The sequence below is a fragment of the Micrasema longulum genome, unplaced genomic scaffold (genome assembly GCF_059751315.1).
Source record: "Micrasema longulum isolate JH-2025_06_02 unplaced genomic scaffold, ASM5975131v1 h1tg001521l, whole genome shotgun sequence".
In the NCBI taxonomy this organism is placed as follows: domain Eukaryota; kingdom Metazoa; phylum Arthropoda; class Insecta; order Trichoptera; family Brachycentridae; genus Micrasema; species Micrasema longulum.
Window position 1 is genome coordinate 140,444 of NW_028278704.1, and position 5,162 is coordinate 145,605.

The 5,162-nt window shown below is 28.9% G+C and overlaps 1 long non-coding RNA gene across 1 annotated transcript; it reads right to left on the reverse strand.

The window, feature by feature from the left end:
- Positions 1-1,351: 1,351 nt before the first annotated feature.
- LOC148275058 (uncharacterized) lies at positions 1,352-4,739 on the reverse strand. The gene is made up of 3 exons (XR_015824124.1): positions 4,537-4,739; positions 2,750-2,841; positions 1,352-1,980 (listed from the first exon to the last, which is right to left on the reverse strand). It is a non-coding gene; the product is annotated as an uncharacterized LOC148275058 (long non-coding RNA).
- Positions 4,740-5,162: the final 423 nt, after the last annotated feature.

A 5,162-nucleotide genomic window follows, 5' to 3' on the forward strand; every position in this document is an offset into this window, starting at 1 on the left:
TTCAAACTTCACCGCTAGTTGCGCTGTACTAACTGTCAAAATTTTATCCCCCCTCAATGACAGATGACTTATTTCTCTTTTGTATTTTAAATAGGTTTTTAAGAAAAAAAATGCCAACCTCAAAACGATTAAAATTTTAAATCAATCGTAATTAAAGGAAAAATAGCTAGAAAAAAAAGGTGGGACAAAAATTTTGACACTTTTAATGCGTAGATAAACGTATCGAGGGGTTATAGACCCGTCGGTATAAACCGGTGTACTTACATAAATTTTGATGGTGGGGGGATCGGTAGTGTATCTTAGTAGTCGGTCGGGAGACTTTTAACTTCAACTATGATGTCATACTGAAGCTATGTCATTTCAGTGCGTAGATATGTGTACCGTAACGTAAGCTTTCCCTTATTTCATAACGATGCTGGGGTAGGTAGTGTATCTTTGTAATCGCTAAAGATAATTTATCTTCAAATATACCGTCAAGGTGAAGATATAACGTCTTTATCTTCCCATCATAATCGAGGCCCGATGCGGTGTGCAGTATGTGGTGGGCAAGCAACTATTTAATTAGTTTTGGAAATTCCCAGAAAAACTGCTAATGTCTATTTTATCTACTGGAATCGATTTTTTTGTCGAGTTTTATTAAGACATAATAAAAACGAATGAAGTTCCTTTTTGCTAAGTTCGTTCTAATGGATCAACAGTGTATTAGTTGGTAACCCTTTACGAAGGTTAACTTGTCAGCGTCTTTCATTGAGGAACTAATTAATCATTCTTAACCTAAAACTGTGTCAACGCCAACGATAAATTACCACTTTATACAGTTGGTCAAAGATCAGCAAATTCTCATTAGCCATATGGCGGTTTCACACTGGTCGGTCGTACGAGTACAAATTCACACGACATGGTAAAATTAGGGTGGTTTAATTTTCAATGCATTATTTTTTATTTATTTAGTGGCAAACCTCAGGTAAAAATTTCGGTGAACGAATTACTTTTTTTAAATGTAATTTATTTTAAACCTCCTCTTTTTAGGCTTGCACAAAAACATGCATATTTCATAGGCCCAAAAATTTTTAATTCTTTTTTTACTGATAATATTTCATTGATTCCAAACTTTCAAAATTTTCCTTCTTTAAAAAACACGCACTATCCTGGATTCAAACTAAAGATACGAACTCTTTTTTTCTATGATTTGTTTTGTTGCCCTTTAATAATAAGGAAAAATTTTGTGTTTTTTTTAATATTTTTTATTTCCTTTTTTAATTACTATAAAAAAAAACATATCATCTTTTGCAGAATATTTTATTTTTTCTTTTTTATGTTATACAAAAATATTATATTTACCATAGGAGCGAAAATTCATTAACATTTTTTTGTATACCCACGAACAGGCCATGCCTTTGTGAGATTTTTTTGTTTACTATTTTTCTTTTAAATTGTATTTCATTGATATGTAATTATGTTTTATTTTTTTAATACTCTGTTTTATTATTATGTTCATTGTAAAAAAACAAAAAAATAATAATAAAAAATTTAAAAAAACCCTATCGGACAACATTTATTTAACAAAATAGTTTTTCATTTTTAAATTCATATTCTAATGTAATGATGTAATACAATCTACTTCCATTATCCACAAGGACAGTTAGTAAGTACTCACAATATAAAATTGCTATCAAGAAATGGATAGTGGAGGTGGGTTGCGCAAGGATCGATGAAGGATTAAGCTAAATACGTAAAAAATTGTGTACTATTTATGAAATTTGGTCTACAGGTCTATATAAATTGGTTTTGTTTTTTATGATTATTTTAGTTTATATTGCTTATTATGTTAACGATTGTAAGGTTGATTAGATTAATTAGATTAATTACGTTTTTATTTTATTATTATGTTAACTTTGTCAAATAACTAATTTAAGACATGTTTTACTTATTGTAAAATGTTTCCCTCGGTACGGGACACTCCAGTTAGGGAACATTATTCTGTAAAAAAAATATACAAACATTGTAAAAGTATAAATAAGTAACTTATATTTACATATAAGTTATTGATTTAAAAATACTAAGTACACTTCCCCTTATTTGTTTGACCAATATTGCTCAATTTTTTTAAAGTCTTTTGTAAAGGTTGCCTGAGTCTTTTGTTAAGTTTTGTAGGGTATTTCATTTAAATTATTTTTTGACAATTCTTGATGGAATTCCATTGTAATGATGTAATAACTTATATTTCCATATAAGTTATTAAATTAAAAAATACTTGGTACACTTCAACTTATTTATTTTGACCAATTAGCGCTTTCACCCTCTAATGGGCATCTTCAGACTGGTGAATATTATACAGTGTAAGGGTAATTTATATAAAACTAAATATTATCTTAAGTGTAGGTACATTTAAAAATAAGTTGAAAAAGATACAATACGCAATATTGCAATGGAACAGAGTGAGACAAATTATTAAAACATGTGTTGGCGGCGGTGTACTTTAAGAAAATATTCTATTATATGAAATATATTTACTGTTTTATGTTTACACAATGTACAGGGTATGTTTAAATTCAAATTACAAAAGTATGTTTAAATTCATTTAAAATAAACAAAAAACATCAAAACAATAAAACAAAAAACATAAAAAATTTACATGTAGGACATAAAGGTCAAAAGTTAGATAGATTAGAAATTTTAGAAATAAATAGGATAAAAAATAAAAGCGATAGAATTTTAATAAATCAGCAGATAGAATTTAAAAACTCACCCTTATTAGCCCCATAGTTAGACTGTCCTCGCCTCGTTTTAGAATGTTTTGTATGATATTGTTCTGATCATCTCGTATTGTGTCCATGTTTACTACAATTAATTAAAATTTTCATGTTTTAGTTCTTTACATCAGTGACTAATTTATGAATCAATTTTAAGGATTCTAGTTGAAAGAGTTCATCATCATCATCATTCCCTTTCCTCACCTAATAGTGCATAGGACCCTGTATTAGTACACCAATCGCAGCGTATCTTGATCATTTTATCTACATGAAGGTAAGATGATCAGTCTTACACATCAGGTACCAGTCCAGGGACGATGAAATATTTTGGTGTAAAAACACCCTTTTAAATAATATTTCATATCAACTATGCCGGGAATCGAACCCGAGACACCACGAGACCGACAAAAAGGAAAAGTGTTCAGTTACATTCAATTGTTTAACTTCAATATTTGTATTTGCTGTCTTTGCATTCTGATTATAACATTTTAATTTCCTTTTCCCCATAGTAGTTGCATAAAACATGTTTAAGTTTTCACATTGGCTTTTTTTTTATACGCCTCGCCTCGTTTTCGAGTGATTTTGGCTACATAGACTTTATACAATAGATGTTTTTGAAAGACTCGACAATAGCTAATTAAATTATGAATATGAATTGTCAATGTCAATTGTCTGTCTATTGTTAGTCATAAGTATTTAACATGTTCAATTTTAATTTCAATTTCTTCCAACCAACCAATAAAATTATAGTTTTATTTTTATAATTCACGCTACATTACATAATAAAATATATAAAAATAGAAATAAACGTATTTGTTTATAAATATTCCCATATCCCTATCGAAGACTTTATTATCACTCAGAAACAATTACAAATAAGATGAACAGAATATTGGCAAACGCTACAAAAAAAGATACTATACGATACTTCAATTTCAACTATATACACCAGACTATGTGGTTGAAAAGGATTGTCCCTAGTAAACAAGATATTTTCAAGAGATTGGTAAGGATAAAATAAAATAGGAGGTTCTCAACCACATATTTCTCTACGGCCCTATAATTGATAGATTCCTTCTCTTTATCCCTGAACTATAAATATAATTATTCACCCTTTGAACATACAAAACAAACCCTACTTAATTCTCCCAAACACTCGAAGCTGAAAACTCTCGTTAGAATTCTATAAAAAACTTCTTTTTCGTCTGTTGTATAATATATCTATTTAAAACATGACATTGATAAAACATCAAAATATTTATTCAAATGAAGAAAGAAATTCTCACGGCAAGGTATCAAAAAAGTACGTTTCAATTTTCATTCATAAAATAATCAATCGGTTTAATCAAATAAAATTTACCAAACAATTTATTTAACAAAAATAATAACGTATCCTAACTCTATGAGGCCAAGAGCCCTGTGTTGAGTTGGGATACAACATAATGAAAAGTGGAAGCATGCATATTATTTAACGATTCCAAAGATAAAAATTATTAAATAAACATGTTTCAATAATCATCTAGACAACATGCTTAACAGTATATAAGTATATGTCATATCTCGCAGCAGTCTCCTGCAATGGTTTCTTCCCTTAGACAAAATTCAAACTTGTACACTTCTCTTAAAGGTGGCTTTTGTTTTGGAAAACCAAATATCATTGAATATTATGTAACTCTTCCAGGATAATGAACACTCTTGGGACCACAAAAAGAAAAATTTCTCTGATCCAAAGTCGTAGGTGTTTTTGGTATTAAATAATTAAAATTACAGGAAAACCTCGTACCTGCTGGGATCTCCTCTTGTAACCGCATGACCAGAAATGTGTCAATGATTTTGTCTTTAAATGTCTAATGTTCAATATTTTATGCCTTTATAAATTGAAGCAATGTCTCAGATGAAAAAGTGGGAAGACATCTAAGCATCATTATTAGAGTTTTTTGTATATTTATTAGGGGCTTCATGATTGACGCCGTTATTTAAATCAAACTTTGTTGCGATCGACAGGGAAAATATTATTTTGCTATCTAAGTGACTTATTTATACCAAAATTTTTTTTTTATTCTTCATAAATTTGTTTAATAGAATCTATTTTATAAAAAGCGTCTACTGGGTGAACTTTAAATAATATATATAGAATTTCCGTATTGAATATTGAGGGTTTCTTTAAAATTACTTTAAAAATTAATCTTTGTACTATTTTAAGAGGGTTTAATATATTTGCATAAACATCACCACATCCATCAATGCCATGTTGTAGCAACAATTGTACAATTGAGTAAGAGGCTATTTTTAAATTATTAATTTTTTAAATATTCCTTAGTCTAATAAATATGTTTATACATTTTCTGATACGTAATACGGAATATGGAAATATAGGCATTTACAAGGCGTATGACCAGTCATTGGCTG